General features: G+C 40.7%; 1 protein-coding gene across 4 annotated transcripts in view; it reads right to left on the bottom strand.

Annotated features, from left to right (window-relative positions):
• The window catches only part of kaznb (kazrin, periplakin interacting protein b), a 102,753-nt gene that overhangs the window by 44,704 nt on the left and 38,600 nt on the right, over positions 1-19,449 (bottom strand). Inside the window, exon 2 of one of the 4 annotated variants that reach the window (XM_053674056.1) lies at positions 12,612-12,679. The exons of the other annotated variants lie outside the window; for them this stretch is intronic. The gene's annotated coding sequence lies outside the window, so the exon portion shown is untranslated. The remainder of the gene's footprint in view (positions 1-12,611; positions 12,680-19,449) is intronic. 4 annotated transcript variants of the gene reach the window in all.

The following is a 19,449-nucleotide window of genomic DNA, read 5'->3' as shown; positions in this document are numbered from 1 at the left end:
ATTGCTCTGCTTTAGAAACCTACATTTCTGAATAGTAATAAATAAATTAAATTTTTTGTTTCAACCCATGGTTATTATACTTTCATTAACTGGATTTTCCAGTAAAGCTGCGAACAGAGAAGAGGCTGGTTTTCACTGACAGGTAACGTGTAATAATTCTCACCTGTATCTTATTGCCATCAGTCTACATATTTGTCTCTATTTGTCTTTTCAGTGTCTCCCATAAGAGAGTGGGAGATATAGCTGGAGGAGTTTGCAAGACACGTATGCACACACACAAACGCCCATATACATGCAGAGCATGCATATGAACCTTGAACTTGAGCGGGACAAAAGCCATGAGCTGGTGATGGCTCCTTTTTTTGAAAGTGTATTGAAAAGTGCAATGACGGTAAACGCAAACCACCCCTCAGCTTCTTGACTCTTCCTCCGTTTTTTTTATGTTCATAGGATGCTTTTTGTATAGGTTAGGCATGATATCTTCCTACTGCAACAGCACACACAGTGCCCTGCCTGCCACATTTCGAAAACAATCGCATATATGCTAGCTACAATAAATGTGTTATTAATGTAGTATATCACATAATCAAACATTTATTTATTTATTTATTTTAAAAGGTTTTTTTTTTTTTTTTTTTACTGGGGGCTGGCACTCAGTTACCTATCAACATTAAAAGGTCTAATTCTGTGTTCAGCTAAAGCTGATTAGGAATTTTTGAACAAAAATACAAAGAATTAGCCACTCTACTTGGAATTCCTACTTGAAAAGACAGGAAGGTGTCTTTAACCCCACATTCAGCATGATGTCATGTCAACATGGCCACTCACACTTAACACTAATTCAAAAGTTTATAATAGCATTTGCTTTAGATCACTCAACGTAGACACATTAGTTGGTTAATTCTATAACACTGACCATTCACTGTTTTGAGAAATTACATACATTATAGACTCATGAGTACTTGTGTTAGGTGGATAATATGTTGCTAACAAAATAAATGCTATCATGGAGGTATCCATGTGTATTTCCACTTTGTAGCTCAAATGCGCCAAACGTGCCAAAATGATGGAATTCCGAGCTCAGACGTCCCACTTCCAAGTTTAGTCAAATGCACCATAAATGCAGGATCATTATGCTCTGTTCAACTTCATGTTAGGAGGTTGGACTGGTGTGGTAAGCTTAAAAAGATTTGCCTTGTTGGCTCAGAATGGTCTGATAAAGACCAGGAGCTCATTCTTAGAAGCTGTAAGGGAAGAACAAATATGACCTGACTGGCAACAGAGAAATTTCTCTGGATTTCCCATGAGATACTAGCTTTGATAGATTGTTTATGCCGGTCCATGCTGGGCACAATCCTCCAAAACAGAATTTTGGTACAATTTCTTTGCTTCCTGGACTAAGAGCAAGTTCTTTGGGCTGCATTAAGCAAACACGATGTGACAATGTCAGTTGTCTGCAATTTTAACAAGATCTCTCAGCCAAGGTATTGAAAAGGCAACGAAAATCTCTTTCTGATCATGAGCTATTTCCTTTCTGTTCTCAATGCAGTGGTTAGCACGTTCGCCTCACTCCTCCAGGGTCCAGGGTTCGATTCCCACCGGGGGCATGTGTGTGCGGAGTTTGCATGTTCTCCCCGTGCTGCGGGGGTTTCCTCCGGGTACTCCGGTTTCCTCCCCCAGTCCAAAGACATGCATGGTAGGCTGATTGCCATGTCTAAAGTGTCCGTAGTGTATGAATGGGTGTGTGAGTGTGTGTGTGATTGTGCCCTGCGATGGATTGGCACCCTGTCCAGGGTGTACCCCGCCTTGTGCCCGATGCTCCCTGGGATTGGCTCCAGGTTCGCCCGCGACCCTGAAGAAGGAGTAAGCGGTAGATGGATGGATGGATGAATGTTCTCAGTGCCTACTGCAGCTAAGGATTTCTGGGAAGCATTAAAAATGATAAGTAATCTACTGTTGCCTACCTGATGTCTAGGTTTAAACTGATGTCTAAGCCGGTTAGTCTAATTATTATTATTATTGGAGTTATTTGAGGTAGTTACAATGAATATAAAAAGTCTACAGTTAAAAGAGTGATCAATAAAAGTTAAACTGCTCAATGTTCTTCAGAAACATCCTCCAGGTTCTGCAAATTCTTTGCTTTTCCAACATCTTCAGCATATTTGACCCCTTTCCAACAGTGGCAATATGATTGTGAGATCCAAAATATCTGAAAATTGGTATGTATACCAATTATTTATCATGGGAACAAAAAAGCAATTGGGACCCATAAAGATAGATTTTCCAGTACGTTGAAAATTTGTCCAAAACTACAAAAATTTTCTCCTCATGAACTGTAGGTCTGATTGACTTGAACTGTGGTACATATGTGTGGGATACATGTCTTTCTATTGGGTGATAAGCAATAAAGTCTCAAATAAAAATTGCCTGAATTAATTAATGGTGAATTAACAACTGTTGCACATATTTCTTGTGTCCATAAATCAATGGAACATTAACCTATCAACTTGATCTGTGCCACACACAAGGAGGACACTACTGTATGATACCATGTGAGATGGCAACTGTAGCTGCTCCCAAACTTATTCTTCTGGTCAGATTAAAACGTACGCTTCAACTGATGTTTGTCGTTTCTTTAATTGCATTCCTTCACAACTTAAGCGCATTCAATCACCGTCAAACACCATCAAACACCGTCAAACACCGTCAAAAACCGTGAAAAACTGAAATAAAGTGCATAACACATTCTCACATGAGCATATTGTACATAAGCATGTTCTTAAGAGTCCATGAGTATTCATTCATCTTGCTCACATATTAAACTAGCATTAATGGCCCTAGGAAACATTGCGCTATTACATTGCAATACAGACATGAAATGCACAACATCACAAACATGAAATGCACAACATCACAAACATGAAATGCACAACATCACAAACTAACATACCGTGTGCGCCTTCCGACCAGAAATCTAGGAGTTGCTGTAACGCTTTACTGTTTAATTATTCTCTTCTTTAGCATCTAACTCCGTGTACAGCGTAGCACCAACAAACTGCATGCACATTTTTGCACTGCTATTAGTTAGGCTAATCACATGACCACAGTAACTTAAATTAAATGCAGCTCACCAGTTTAACCTGTAGGTGTCACTATTTCTGCAACCCTTGTAAAACAAAACTCACATAGGCAAATTACTATTAATATTTACAGTGCATTATTGTAATAATAACATAACAAATAAATACTTTAAAGGCTTAAAGAAAGAAATGACACATACATGCTTTCAGCGACAGCTACAGCAACCTCATATCTCCAAAAACAATGACATTAAAAGGAATAATATTTAATATGTTATATTATGTTTAACAATATCTTTATCATCCACTAGATGGCGCTGCTTGCCTTGGACTGAACCAAAGTCCACTTTGAAAGACAAAACTGTATTTGTGTAGTGTTTATGCATGCAGTAGCCATTTTAGTTAGGCAGAGTGAAGAACACGCGTTGAATCATTCTGTTTGTGTAAAGCCTGGATGAAGCTTTGCTTGTGAGTTTGTTATTCATCTTTCTAGTTTGTAATCATTTGTGATTGTATTTGGTGAGTTTTGCTGTTTGTGATCATTTTGAACGGCTTGAATGTGCATATAGCTTAAAAGACTGTATTGTAAACTGAATTGTATTTACCGACTAATGTATGTTAAATAAGAGTTTTTGTATTTCTTTTCAGTTTCACAAGAAATGTAAGAGATAATTGTCAAGTGAAATTACATGATTGCACTTATGGAACAAAGTAAAAAGCGTCAACTTAACTTTTCACCTGAGTGGTTATTCAAGCCTCTGGACAAGCTGAAATGTGTTCCCTTTCAAAGGGACCTCAATGTTGCGTGAGCTTCACACTGGGCCTTGCGCCCTCGCGTATGACCGGCATCTGAAGCTTGTGTACCATCATGCCTATTTATAGGCCTGCCGTGGCAGGTGACATGACAATAAAGCACGTCAGGTGATATAAAAATGGTACCTGTGAACCACGCCGTCAGCCGTATTATCTTCATCGAGACTGCATGTCGGTTGTTTGTGTAACACTTGCAAAAGGTCTCTTCATTTTCTCTCTATCTTTTCAAAATAAAAAAGAATAATCTCTTTACTTTTCTGTCCCTTCAAAAAAAAAAGAGAGTGAGAGAGAATTCAGGAAGTTTGTTATGCCTTGCTCCCGTTTCATCATGGGGCAAGGACAGACACACTTTCTGTGTGAAGTGTCTGGCGGTAGAGCATGCCAGGGCAGCCCTCAAGAGGTCTGACTGTGAGCATTGTGGAAACCTTACAATTAGGCAGGTACACTCACGACTTGCTCTCTTTGCGGCTGAAGGGAGTTGGGTTTCAGAGCCTCGTGGATCTGGGCCAGTCGCTGCCGAGGCAGCCAGCTGGCTCAGGTCCTGGGGATCTCATATGAATCTGGAAGAAGAGCCAGAGACGAGCGCTGCTCTATCTCTTGCTCTGTTTTCTGGGTCCAGCTCTCCACCAGATTTTGAAGCTCTCGTTGTGATTCCCCCTTCTGCCATGGAAAGCCAAAATTTTTTTCCCAGAACTGCATGGCAAAATATCACAGTTCTGGTGAAAACCATACATAAGCCTTATTTATAACCCCGTGATGCCAGATTATTCGGCCATCGTGGGGAATGAACGACACGGCTATTTAGCTATGCCGAAGATGGAGGAGGCACCTGCGAGGTACCTCTCTCCATGGACGGCAGGAAATTTAGCTGGCTTTGCCACCCAGCCCATGTAAGGCAACCTTCGCGTTGGTAGGCAAGTCCTATGCAGTAGTGGGTTTTGCTTGTGGGTCACTGCATACAATAGTAGAGTTGCAGGCCTACCATGCAGACCTGCTGAGTGAGCTTGACATACGGCGGCGTTCAGCTAGTTCCTTCCCTGTTGTGTCGAGTTCACCCGGGCATCCATGAGTGGAGCCTGGGCCAGCGTTACTTCAAGGGAGGCACAGAAGGTGAGTGTGGCGGCCTGCCTCCCTCCACAGAGAGCCAAGGGAACTGGGTGGCCACAGTTGCAGCTTGCTAATAGTCCTAATCTGAGCATGATCATACAGGCCGAGCAGACAAAGAAGGAGCGGTACTGAGGGGATGCCGAGGGACGTATCGGGGACATGAGGTCGTTAGGGCAGTTCGCCCCCAGTATTACTGTAGGGACTGCCCTAGCCAAGGCTGTCCCAAATTTTCAGTGTTCTCTGGTCAGCAAGCAGTCAAAGGGCAATGAAAATCTGATGCTTTCCCTCCCATAGAATGTGGAAAAGTTAACGTCACTAAAAGACCATCTGGCAGCCAGGAAACTACTGCCAAATGTGTCTCCATCAGTTCTGTGTACTGTAGAAAATGGTTACCGAGTCCAGTTCAGAGCTCGACCCCCCCGTTCAGAGGTGTGCTCACCACTGTAGTCAGCACAGAGCAGAGTCCAAAGTTAATGCAGGAAGTAAGATCCCTCTTAGACAAAGGGGCCATAGAACATGTACCCCATTATCTGAGGGAGGGAGGTATTTACAGCCATTATTTCAGATTCACAGATTCAGTTTGAGGACTGGTTTGTGATAGATCTAAAAGATGCATATGTCCACATGGAAATATTGCCCAGTCACAGGAAGTTCCTGAGATTTGTGTTTGGAGGCAAGGCATACCAATATCAGGTCCTTCTCTTCAGGATAGCTTTATCCCCTCGCACCTTCACAAAGTGTGCAGATGCCGTTCTGGCTCCATTGCGACTCCAGGGCATCCATGTACTAAATTACCTGGGTGACTGGTTAATTCTACCATGAGCCAGGGAACTGGTGATTCAACATGTTTTTCTTTGAGATGTTGTTCTCGCCCACCTGTTAATTAAGGAAAAAGAATTTCAGTGCTAGAAACACAGCCCACATTTCTAGGCGATTTATATGCCACTCCAGATGAGGGCCACTCCAGACCCTGAGCTGGACAGCCTTTTAAGACCGTGACCCAGCCCGTGAGGGAGGTGTCTGTCATTACATTTTTGCAATAAGGAGATGCTCCTGGAGTGTGACCTGAGGCTAGAAACCAGGGACACCTCCAAATTCTCTTGAGCACATAGGCATCGCCCCATGACACTGAGTACTGTCTACGCCAAGACTGTCTACGTCTGCTGCTAGTAGCACCTTATTGGCCAGCTCAAATATGGTTCACAGAGATAATATCCCTGCTGGACGGCACTCCATGGGAGATTCTACAATCAGGCACTTTCTACAATCAGGGTCTATGTGACCACCATTTTGGTCAGCCTGCCCCTATTGATGGAGCCTCTGTGGGGTAACATCCTCTAACTTTGAGCTTTATATATGGTGTCAGGTGGCTGAGGCTCATCTGCAAGACTATGCATACCTTTCTGGGACCTTTATGTGTCCTGGATGGTCTGTCAAGTGCCTTATTTGAGCCCTTATAGTCAGCCTCAGAGAAGCTTCTGACGCTAAAGGTAGCTCTTCTGCTGGCCCTGGCATCTCTCAAGCAAGTAGGAGATCTACAAGCTCTCTCTTTTGCCACTTCCTGCATTGACTTTGCCCCTGGATTAGCCAAGGCCTTCCTATATCCTAAGATGGATTATATAAAGTGCCTATGTCTGCTGCCCAGCCAGTAGTATTGCAGGCTTTCTGCCCTCCTCTGTTCCTCATACTGAAACAAGAGGAATTTCACCTAATGTATCCAGTAATGGCTCTCTGTACTTACATCCACTGCTCCGGCCAGTGGCGTAAGTCACAGGAGCTGCTGGTCTGCTTTGGCGGTGACAGCAGAGGTGATGCTGTGTCAAAGCAGTGCATCTCTAATTGGATAGTGGAAGCAATCTCTATCGCTCAGGAGGCGCGTGGTGTCGCTACGCCTCTGGGCATAAGGGCTCATTCCACTAGGGGTGTCGCCTCCTCAAAGGCTTTGTCCAAAGGGGTACCCTTACAGGATATGTGTGCTGCAGTGGGGTCTACACCATGCACATTCATTCCTGGGCTCACCCTGGGCTCAAGTGTCTTGCAGTGACTCTCGGGCTCAGATATTTTTGTACAGGCCATACCCTCAGTATGATGGAGTGGGTATTGTCGTTCCCACAGTGTGGAGCTCATTCAACGTTGCGTTCCCTTTGAAAGTGAATGTCTGGGTTGTGTAGCTTTGTTATACTGGGGCTTGCATGTGAATTGCATCTTTGCTTCAGATAATTGAGGCTGATGGCAAGGTTCACAGGTGGCATACATGCATAACCAGACATTTAGCTATCTGTATATGCTCATTCAGAAACACATGAACAGAGGACAGAATACTAATACTAAAATAATGCTTTACACATCGGCTAATCATAAAATGTATACTCCGATTAAATCAACAGTTCATATGAAAACTCTTGACAATGTTGAGTAACACATCTGACGAATGGGTGAATGTAAGTGTAAAAATAGATTCATTGTGAATATCTGAAATATGCATGCTCGGCTAAATGCTAGTGCACTCTGCCAGTGGATGTCTCCCATCCTCCACAGTCTGCACACTCCAAAATTCTCACTGACTCCTCAGGCCCTTTGCATTCTTACACAGCTTGGTGCCCCGCAAACGCATCCATGGCTTTTTGGCAAGGGTGGTCTGACTTTCTATTAGGCAGATATTCTGTGGCTGATTTGGCTAATGCTAACAGAAACAGTAAGTCTTCTCCTCCAGAACCAAGATGCTTGGTCAATTTTGGTAAAGTTTGTTCTACTGTGGCACACTGAAACTAGAGATTAGACTTAGACTTCACAGAAAACATGGGACTAAACAAACTATAGGTGGTGATATAGACCACGACTCAAAGTTAACATATTCACAATGTTGGCATTTTGACCCTGCCACGCTAAAATGTATGAAAGGTGGCATGCATACCTTGTTGCTCATGGGGAACAAAAAGGTCTCACGAATCCATAATGCCTGCATGATAGATATTTCTCTACAATGATCATTTGTGGAAAACTACAAAAATGAACTTAAAATTTGCCATTGATCCAAATGCCTTGAAATGTTGATGGCGGTGCAGCAGTAGCTCACAGCGGCCTCTAGAGATCCAAAGTGGTGCTATTTTTGTCTTGTAGCCCTTTTTTTTTTTTACAGCACATGGACATCAGAGAAACTGGTGTTCATGTTTACCATCGCCAGACACTGCTTTTAGCGATGGTAAACATGAACACCAGTTTCTCTGATGTCCATGTGCTGTAAAAAAAAAAAAAGGGCTACAAGACAAAAATAGCACCACTTTGGATACAGAAATCATGCAACAACCAACCTGCATAATGATCTGCTGGAGAAGCAGATCATGACTATACAATCTCGGCTTGCTGCAGAGACCAGGCCTCCAGTCCTCGGCATTGCCTAATGCTGGTGGCCGGGGGAGGGGATGTCGAAAGTGGTGTGCAAGGAAGCGGAAGGTCCATGCTAGGCTAAAAGCAAACCCTAGCTGGCCGGCTTTCCTGTCCATCCTGCTCTCCAATGTCTGCTTCCTGGACAATAAACTGGATTACATCCGACTCCAACAGGCAATGCAGTGTGAGTTTAGAGATTGCTGCATCTTTGTTTTCATGGAGACATGGCTCAACGACTGGATGCCACCATTCAGCTAGACAGGCTCGCCTCGATTCGTGCTGACAGAAATGCAGCTCTGTGTGGTAAGGCTCACGGTGTTGGCTCGTGTGATTACATCAACACGGAATGGTGCAAGAAATCTGTGCTAGTTTCTAGTGACTGCTCATCGCTGGTGGAGTTTGTGACTGTTAGATGCACACCATTTTATTTTCCACGGGAATTCACCACTGTCCTTATAATTGGAGTATATATTCCCCCCAGCACTAATGCTAAGGAGGCGCTCTGTGAACTGTATGGGGTTATTAGCGAACTGCAGAACACACACCCCGATGGACTGTTTATCATTGCCATAGAGTTCAACCATGCGAATCTCAAAACAGTGCTCCCTAAATTTCACCAACATGTGGACTTTGCACCAAAAGGGGCGAACATGCTGGATGTTGTTTACACAAACACTCCCGGCGTGTACACCTCAGCCCCGCCCCCACCTCAGCTACTCAGACCACATCTCTAATGCTGTATGCTAATTCCTGCAGATGCTCCAAACCGGTTTTGAAGCAGGTGAAAACCTGGCCAGAACGAGCCATCTCTGCCCTTCAAGAATGTTTTGAGCAGACAGATTGGGACATGTTCAGGGAGGCTGCAACTGACAGCAACTCCACCAACTTGGAGGAATACACGGCATCAGTGACCAGCTACATCAGCAAGTGCACTGATGACATCACTGTCTCCAAGACCATCACCACATGCTCCAATCAGAAGCTTGGATGACTGCTGAGGACATGAGACTCTGCCTTCAGGGCAGGTGACAAGGCGGCCCTAAGAACAGCAAGGGCCAAACTGTCCCGGACCATCAGAGAGGCAAAGCGCGCACATGCCCAGAAAATCCACAGTCACCTCACAGATATCGGCGACACGCGGTGCATATGGCAGGGCATTCAGGCAATCAGCAACTACTGGACAACATCACCCACCTGTGACAGTAATGCCTCCCTTTCAAATGTGCTGAACAACTTCTACACTCGGTTTGAGGTGCAGAATGAAGTGGCAGAAAGGAAGACCACCCCTCCTCCCAACGATCAGGTGCTGTGTCTAACCATGGCTGATGTGAGAAAAACTCTACGCAGAGTCAACCCATGGAAGGCTGCTAGACCAGACAACATTCCTGGCAGAGTGCTCAGAGGATGTGCAGATCAGCTAACAGATGTTTTCTCTGACATCTTCAACATCTCCCTGAGCAGTGCCATCATTCCAAAGTGCTTCAAGGTTACCACCATTGTCCCCGTGCTGAAGAAGTCTCTAGTGTCCTGCCTCAATGACTACCATCCTGCTGCACTCACATCCATCATCATGAAGTGCTTCAAGAAGCTCGTCTTGAGGCACATCAAGACCCTGCTGCATACCTCACTGGACCTGCTGCAGTTCGTGTATCGCACCAACCGCTCAACAGATGATGCTATCGTCACCACCCTACATCTGGCTCTCACCCACCTGGACAAGAAGGGCACCTATGTTGGAATGCTGTTCATAGACTTCAGTTAAGCATTCAACACAATCATTCCTCAGCACCTGATTGGAAAGCTGAACATACTGGGTCTGAACACCTCCATCTGCAACTGGATCCTGGACTTCTTGACTGGCAGACCTCAATCAGTCCGGATTGGGAACAGCTTCTCCAGCACCATCACACTGAGCACAGGGGCCCCCCCAAATTCCTTGGGGTTCACCTGACTGAGGACCTTACCTGGTCCCTCAACACCAGCTCCATAACGAAGAAAGCCCAGCAGCGTCTCTACTTTCTGTGAAGGCTGAAGAATGCCCATCTCCCACCACCCATCCTCACGACATTCTACAGAGGAACTATAGAGAGCATCCTGAGCAGCTGCATCACTGTCTGGTTTGGAAATTGCACCTCATTGAATCGCAAGACCCTGCAGCGGATAGTGAAGACAGCTGAGATGATTATCGGGGTCTCTCTCCCCTCCATCACAGACATTTACACCACACACTGCATCCGCAAAGCCACCAGCATTGTGGAGGGCCTCACACACCCCTCATACACCCCTCACACACACTCTTCACTCTCCTGCCGTCTGGAAAAAGGTACTGAAGCATTCAGGCACTCACGACCAGACCAGCTTCTTCCCCCAAGCCATCAGACTCCTCAATACTCAGAGACTGGACCCCCACTCCCATTGCAATATTTGCACAATCCTGCATTGACGCTGCTACTGTATTATAAAAATATAGTATTTAATTTAGTGTCACTATCATACACTTTACCTGGCTGCTACCACAATAACTGCTATATCTATATTTCGTATAAGCTAATTTGCTGAATACTCAGTCATAGCATGTTATGTTTACATTTATACCATTTTTAAATTACATTGTTACTCCTCAGCACTACCACATCTTCTTCACTACTACTGTGTACTGTTCGGCGCTACACTGTCACGTACTGTGCCAATTGTCCTGTTTTAGTACTTACTGTACTGTCCTGTGTTTTTAGCACACATCTGCAAGTGCACTTTATGTAGAATGTTTGTAGATCTTATTCAGTACTATGTCGTCTCATGTGGTTAGTAATCTTGAGGAGGAATGCTTGCAGCTATATTTTGTTATTATTTTGTTTAAAGGTCTTATTTTTTTTCAATTAGTACTGCCCTTCAGAAGCTACATAAGATATTTACATTTTTCCCAGAAGACGAAATAATAACAATTTCTACCAATCATCCTGTTGAATAGATGTGTATAGTCCCTCAATTGTTTCTTAATGAACCGTGTTACCTCCTTGAGCATCAGTGAATGTCTACACCTTTTACAATAGTTTTGTATGCATCCATCAATTGTCCTGTGTAAAGTGTGAAAAGAAGGATCAAATCATATAGCCATTGTTGTAAAGGGGTCAAATATGCAGATGTCCAAATGTAATGCTCAAGATTGGAAAAAAGTTCCATTTTTAGGGTCAGTTTATAATGGGAAGGGTTCGAATCTTAGTTTAATTTTTTTAGGGGTATCTAGCTAAATATAGTGTGCATACTGAACATTTCAGGTTTGAAAGTGCAATTTTTTAAAATTCCCCTCACATTTGGGTTGAATATGTGAGGTACAATTGCTTATGCTTGTCAATGAGGTCTCAAATGTTATTGCATTTGATAGTGGTTTAGCTTCAACCTCCAAACTTACCTGCCTATAATTTTCTAGTAATCCTGAAGACTTTTAGTTAGCCTGTTAAGGTGTGTTTGATTAGGGTTGGTGCTAAACTCTGCAGGACAGTGAACCTCAAGGGGCATGTTCAAAGAATCTTGATCTATCATGTGGGTACAGGTGTACAGTTGGTATATATGAATATATTTTATCCAAATATGGAATTACAGTGTTCAGTTGGGTGTTTTAAAAATGAACAGTGTCATAAACAGAGCTGTGTTGTTGTTTCAAATGGTTCCATACAGTTGTGTAATCCTAAAAAAAGGCAAAGCATGAGCCAGTAATCTCAATACAGATTTTTAAAGATTTATTTGTACCTTTGGCAACACAGTATCTCAGTGTAAATGTTTAACTACCGAGTACATGTTAATCAGTTAGGAAAAAAGATAAGTGCATAAAGAAAATGTAGTGAAAAATATCTTAATTTAAATGTATAGTAAAATAAATGAAGGACATTACAAAATAACTGTAAGGGGGAGGGGGATACAAAGAAAACACTTTGCTAAAATAGCCATAATAGGAATCCAACTTGTGAACCTTCCTGTTTTTTTTTTTATTATTATTGTTTCATTTCAGCGCCAGTCATGCAATGATTTTTGTTAAGTCAATACTAAAAGTTGTGATATGCATCACGATGCACCACAATATCATACGTGGATCATAAGTAAAGTAATGCATAAGAAATAGGTAATCCACGAGTTCGGTGTTAGTCTCTCTTGAGCACGGACAAAAGAGAGTAGAATCATCCCAGCAGTAAGCACTGAGTACTTTTCAAGCACGTATATTTATTTTACCTGACTGTTTCCTGTTCTCAGTCGGTGACGGCGATTGACTGCAGTTCTCAGGGGCAGGGAAGGGTGTACTTCAATAAAAATGCACAAAACAGAGTCATGAGTTTCACAAATGAATAAATAAATAAATAAAATAAAAGGATATGGCTAAAGAGGAAGCTAACACCCCAGCTAACAATTTTTGGTTCCCAGAATGTTCCCAGAAAATACATTTTTAAGGTTTGTTTTTGATTAGCCAGGAAAGTTTTCTTTACAGAATAGAACATTGTATTTAGGTTTGCAGAACGTTCCCATAACATTCTCTTAACGATCCCTTAATATTCCCCTACCCTTATAAAAAATAAATAAATAAATAAACAACTTGAATCCTGCAAGAATATTATGCAGATAACCTACAGGATTTCCAGCTCTTGTAAAAAAAAAATGTATATCCTCCAGGAATTATGTCCTGCATGTCTATTTAAAACACACACTTCCTACACGACTATTGTGTAGGCTAGGTCTGAAATTCTGCAGAACATGGCGAGTGTCCTGCAGGACACATACAGGGGAAATAACTTCACAACAAAAGCAAAATATTTTCACAAATGAATTATTTTATTTATTGAAATGATGTTGTATACAGTAATAACTGACACGATCTGTAAAGTTCCCAAGCCAAAGTGTAATTCACACCTAAAAAAACAGAATAGCAAAAACGTAAGAACACTTTTTGTAAATAATAAACTTTGCTAGTAAGTGAACTGCTGTGTGTAAATAATAAAATTAGCTGTGTTTGCTAGTAAGCAAGCTAACGTTTGCTAACCACTGTGTGTAAATAATAAAATTATCAGTGTTTGCTTTTAAGCGAGGAAACCTTACACTAACCGCTGTGTGTAAATAATAAATTGGCCGTGTTTGATAGCATGTGAGCTAAAGTTACGTTAACCACTCTATCACAAATGCATAACAGAACAGTAATTTAGTACACCATAATGGTCTAAAAAAAATATTTAATTAAAGTAGGACTATACTTCTACAGACACAATGGTTGGTAAAAGTTGAATTTGTGCATTTGAATACCTGTGTGATTACGGTGTCAAAGAGTGACATCATCTCAATGAATCGAATCTTTTCTTGAGAAAGATTAATTACTGTCCCTTTCTGTAAATTATTTCATTATGCCAGTATGTGCATAAAGTGAGCTTCTTTGTGTGCATTGTCTGTGACTCATTTACTCAACCGATTCATTCCTACCATTTTAAAAAAATTATTTTCTCGACTACATATCCTGCAGAATTTTATTTTCAGAGTTTGATTAAGAACTTGATTTTATTTCTGCAGGAGGTGTGTAGCAGTCCTTCAAGAATTAACATTGTGCAGCACGTGTTGGACAGTCCTGCATGTTTCTGTTTACCGAAGGCTCCATTCTAAAACCTACAGAAATTTCCTGCACAAAAATGAAAATCCTGCAGGATTCCTGTAGGTTTTTTTTCTAAGGGTAATGTTCTCTTAACTTCAATTTTCATCATTTATTTAACATATTCATATATTTATGCATCATAAATCATACAGTGCATCCGGAAAGTATTCACAGCGCTTCACTTTTTCCACATTTTGTTATGTTACAGCCGTATTCCAATACGGATTTAATTAATTATTTTCCTCAAAATTCTACAAACAATACCCCATAATGACAACGTGAAAGAAGTTTGTTTGAAATCTTTGCAAATTTATTAAAAATAAATAACAAAAAAAAGCACATGTACATAAGTATTCACAGCCTTTGAAATGACACTCAAAATTGAGCTCAGGTGCATCCTGTTTCCACTGATCATCCTTGAGATGTTTCTACAACTCGATTGGAGTCCACCTGTGGTAAATACAGTTGATTGGACATGATTTGGAAAGACACACACCTGTCTATATACGGTTCCACAGTTAACAATGCATGTCAGAGCACAAACCAAGCCATGAAGACCAAGAAACTGTCTGTAGACCTCCGAAACAGGATTGTATCGAGGCACAGATCTGGGGAAGGGTACAGAAACATTTTTTCAGCATTGAAGGTCCCAATGAGCACAGTGGCCTCCATCAACCGTAAATGGAAAAAGTTTGGAACTACCAGGACTCTTCCTAGAGCTGGCCGCCCGGCCAAACTGAGCGATCGGGGGAGAAGGGCCTTAGTCAGGGAGGTGACCAAAAACCTGATGGTCACTCTGACAGAGCTCCAGCGTGTCTCTGTGGAGAGAGGAGAACCTTCTAGAAGAACAACCATCTCTGCAGCACTCCAGCAATCATGCACCGACGCTCCCCATCCAACCTGATGGATCTTGAGAGGTCCTGCAAAGAAGAATGGGAGAAACTTCCCAAAAACAGGTGTGCCAAGCTTGTAGCATCATACTCAAAAAGACTTGAGGCTGTAATTGGTGCCAAAGGTGCTTCAATAAAGTATTGAGCAAAGACTGTGAATACTTATGTACATGTGCTTTTTTGTTTTTTATTTTTAATAAATTTGCAAAGATTTCAAACAAACTTCTTTCACGTTGGGATTATGGGGTATTGTTTGTAGAATTTTGAGGAAAATAATGAATTTAATCCATTTTGGAATAAGGCTATAACATAACAAAATGTGGAAAAAGTGAAGCGCTGTGAATGGATGCACTTTAAATAAAATAATCAGTCTATATAAATAAATAATCAGTGCACAATCAATGTTTTTGTTCATCCATTGTTTACATAAAATAAAATAAGTCATGAATCTCAGGACCTTCAAAACAGTAATTATAATTTAATACAAAAAAAACATGAAAACATTTCCATACATAAACATGTGCATGAGCATTGTATCATTAAAAAATTGTAACTGCATAAACTGATAATTTTGTCAACTTCTGATCAAGCTCTCCAACCACCATCATCTGCAAATGTAACAAAGAAATGAAAAATGCAACATAAGTTACATGGACATAAGATTAAACAATTAGAATTAGATGAACATTAAAGAATTATAGAATTAAATAAATAAAATTCTATTATATAGGCATTTAATATCATGAAGTTTGCTCACAGCCGTGTCTAGTTGGCTGATATTACACAAAACAAAAAAAAAAATCTAAATCTTCTTAAAAATATCAATTATCATGAAAAGCAAAGATATTTAGACTTGTTTGTGTATTTTGTCATAAACCTTCTCAAAGATAAATAAAATACACTTAATCTTCTCCAGTTTGGTTCTCAGATAAAGATGTTTATATATTTATATTGAAAAACAAGACAAATACACTAATTATCGCTCAAGTGCACCATTGCAATAATATATGTGACTTTGATATTGCCCTGAGCTGATATTTTATTTTTTTGTCATTCCATCTCAAGTGGCACTGTACAACAGTTGCAAAGTTGGTTACTTGACCATTTTTAATTTTAAAAAAAGTTCAGTGTCTTAAACACAGCTTTGGTGTTGTTTTTCCACATGATAAAAACAGTAAGTGAATACAGCTCAGAAGAAAGATTTACCTTTACATTTACATTTATTCATTTAGCAGAGTCTTTTATCCAAACTGACTTACAACATCAACACAGCTCTGTTTATGACTCTGTTCATTTGTAAAACACTGAACTGAACACTGTTATTGCATATTTGTATAAAATCAATTCACACATACCAACTGTACACCTGTACCACATGATACATCAGGCTGTTTCCTCAAATCTGACCCTCGGGGTCCACTGTCCTGCGGAGTATACCTCCAACCTCAAACTCACAATATTTATAGCAGAATGCTACTATAGAGGATTTATTTCTGTGAAAAGTTCAGGTTCCTATCTGATCCCCCGACCAGAGATCTTCAACACAAAAATGAGGGGAATTTTTTAAAAAATTGCACTCTCACACCACCATAAGAAAAAAGAATGAGAAGTCTCAAACCTGAAAAAGTTCTGCATATTACCTAGGTACCCCCTAAAAAAAACAAGACTGAGACTTGAACCTTGCCCATTATAAACTGACCCTAAAAGTGGAACTGAAGTGATGTGCTCTAGAGATCAGTTTTTGTTCCAAGGAGCTAGGACCATCCTGAGCTGAGATATTGAGGATTCCCTAAACAGTATAACCAAAATGTGTTGTTTGCCATAACACAAAATGCCCGTCATAGTTAAACCAAGTAAAATGTAAAAAATAAAATAAAATAAAAATTAAAAAAGTGGTTTTGCAATGCCAATAAACTTAAGCAGTCACTAAAAAAATGTTTTAAAATAAATAAATAAATAAATAAATAATAAAACTGTGGAGCAACCTGCATTGGACCATTTGAGATGGAATGACCCGTTTAAAAATACATACAAAGCTGGTTAACATTATTTAATGAAAGCAGATGTCCCTTATTCACTCCCTCTTCTCACACTGACTGCTTTCATTAACCAAGTTTCCATCTACTTTTTCCCATTTCTGTTATCGACAACGTGAAAGTGCATAAAATAAGTTTGCCATATTTGCTGTCTCCCTCCTGTTTCCATCCAATTGGTCTTTTACCAATAAAATGGCCTGCGTGATGATGTCATTCTTTAAAAAAAAAAATAAATAAATTGTTGCATACGTTTTGATATATAGCAGAAGTAATCTGGCCTTGCCCCGTTTCCATACATAATTTTGTGTATATCGCAAATTGTGTACCTTTTGCGTCCCACGTGTCCTCAACTCTTTGTAAAACGGAGAAAGTATTGAGACAATTAAATGAGATTGACCAGCTTACTTTCATTTTAATTTCACAAATAATTGCAGTTGTATGAAATATCAGAAGACGACATTAGAATGAAGCAGCTGATAGAGCTCCAAGTATGCTGAAGCCCATGGGCATAGCCGGAGTGGCTCATCAGGAGAATCGGGAGAATTCTCAGTGGGCCGCTCATAAATTGGGCTCATAAAATAAGCATGTTACATTATTGCGTGACTAATAGCTAAAGTATCTAATTACACTACATTTGTATTTAAAGCACCGCATCAGTTACTTATGGATTAAAAAGTGCCACGTCACGTCACTTGGCTCAGCACACGTGCTCTCTCTCTCTCTCTCTCTCTCTCTCTCTCTCTCTTTCTCTCGCTCTCACTCAAACATACACACACACACACACAAGTGTGCGTACTCCGGTCGTTACCATGGAGATATAAACAAACTGTCACATGCGGGCACGAGCTGCCAAAAATAGTATATTTCTTACTGGAATAGCTACTTCATATTTGTGTGAATGCAAGCAAATGTTTGTTTTTTTCATAATGATACAGTTGGACTTTTTGTAGCAGAAAACAATACTCAGTTATTTATCTTTATATTCTTGTTGAAAGTCAGTAATAAATGTCAGTAATAAATATCTGCCACCAGAGAAAAAAAAAGGGCTGGTCTTGGGCATTAAATTCTATAGCTGAAAATGGGTCCCACTCCGGCCTTGCCCATGGGGGAGGTAGTGTTGGAGAGCTGCGCACATCACGGGTTGCCACCGACCACCAGTTCTGACCCGAAAGTAGATTGCTCTTGCACTGTTCAAGCTGGAATCCTGTGCCAAGTACAGTGTAATGGGGAAAACTTTCTGGGCAAATAAAACGAGTGTCCGTCAATATGTATATGCTGTATACACAGCTATTAAAGAAAAATGAATGCAACGTTATATCAGGCTGCTGAATGTAGCGGAGGCCAGTGAAATTGCATACGATAAGTCCTTGCTGCATCTTGCCGTTTTTCTCGACAAAAACTGTTTCCAAACTATTTTTTCGCAACATTGAAAGCAGTGTCTCCCAACCCGGGTGCCGTCTGATGAGAGCAGGGGTGCCGTGTAAAAATCCTTCAAACATTTCTAAAATGCTAAAATGTGTATAAGACTTTTAATATATATGATAAATCTCTGATGTCTGAAATTATAACACAGACATGCATAACAATAATAATGAAAAATTATATATAGCCTATAATTCCCTCCCCTTCGCCCCCTCGCTGACCTGTCAGCGGCACGTCGACATCAGTAGGATATGTGTTACGTATGCGTGTGTTTTATCCTAATAATTAGTGTGTGACGATGCGTGTGTAGCGCAAAAGAATATGTACGGATTTCCTAAAAGAAAAGCTCCAGATTCTTCTGGACCATCAACTCCATCCTCATGTAGCTAAAGCCTTGTTTATACTTTCGCCTGGCTCCGCACCGCGAGCCTCCAGTGACGCGCTCGCCGTTGTAATATTCTTTGAACCGAAAAGGGGCAAGCTATAAACCAACAGGAAGTAGCTGAGAGAAGAGGTAGTTTGTCGGAACAACTATTGCAACGCTTACAAACAAGGCGTCTCGAGTGGAGTCGCTGAATGCTGGAGAGGAATTGTTGTGTTTGTTGTTGACGATGTTTGTTTACACTACACTTCACTAAAACCCGCAGCATGTAAAAAAGAATCATATAAAACCCAGTAAACCTTTAGATTATCACTTGTCACATTACAACGAAATGCAGCTATAAATATAAGAACATGTATAAAACTAAATTGAACAACCTCATTTTTAAATTTTATTCATTTCCTTAAGATTTTTTATTAAACATGGACCTTTGCTTTCATTAAATATAATTACTTATTGTAGGCTGATTTTGTAAATATTAGCAATTATGTAGACATAAGCAAAAAGTGGGAGCTTCCTGCAAATGTCATTTCTCACATTTATAAAATCAGGTGAATATGTTCGCCCATCAGTGTAAATGTCTCTTTATGTATAGAGACAAAAGAAAGATATTACAGAATGATCACTCTGTATGCTCACCCATCAATGTAAATGTCTCTATGTATAAAGACAAAAGACACTCTACACCAGGAATGTCAAACTCAATTTA

Source organism: Ictalurus punctatus, chromosome 21, assembly GCF_001660625.3.
Source record: "Ictalurus punctatus breed USDA103 chromosome 21, Coco_2.0, whole genome shotgun sequence".
Classification (NCBI taxonomy): Eukaryota; Metazoa; Chordata; class Actinopteri; order Siluriformes; family Ictaluridae; genus Ictalurus; species Ictalurus punctatus.
The sequence above is the reverse complement of the archived record's forward strand: the minus strand, read 5'-3'. Positions and strand labels throughout refer to the sequence as shown.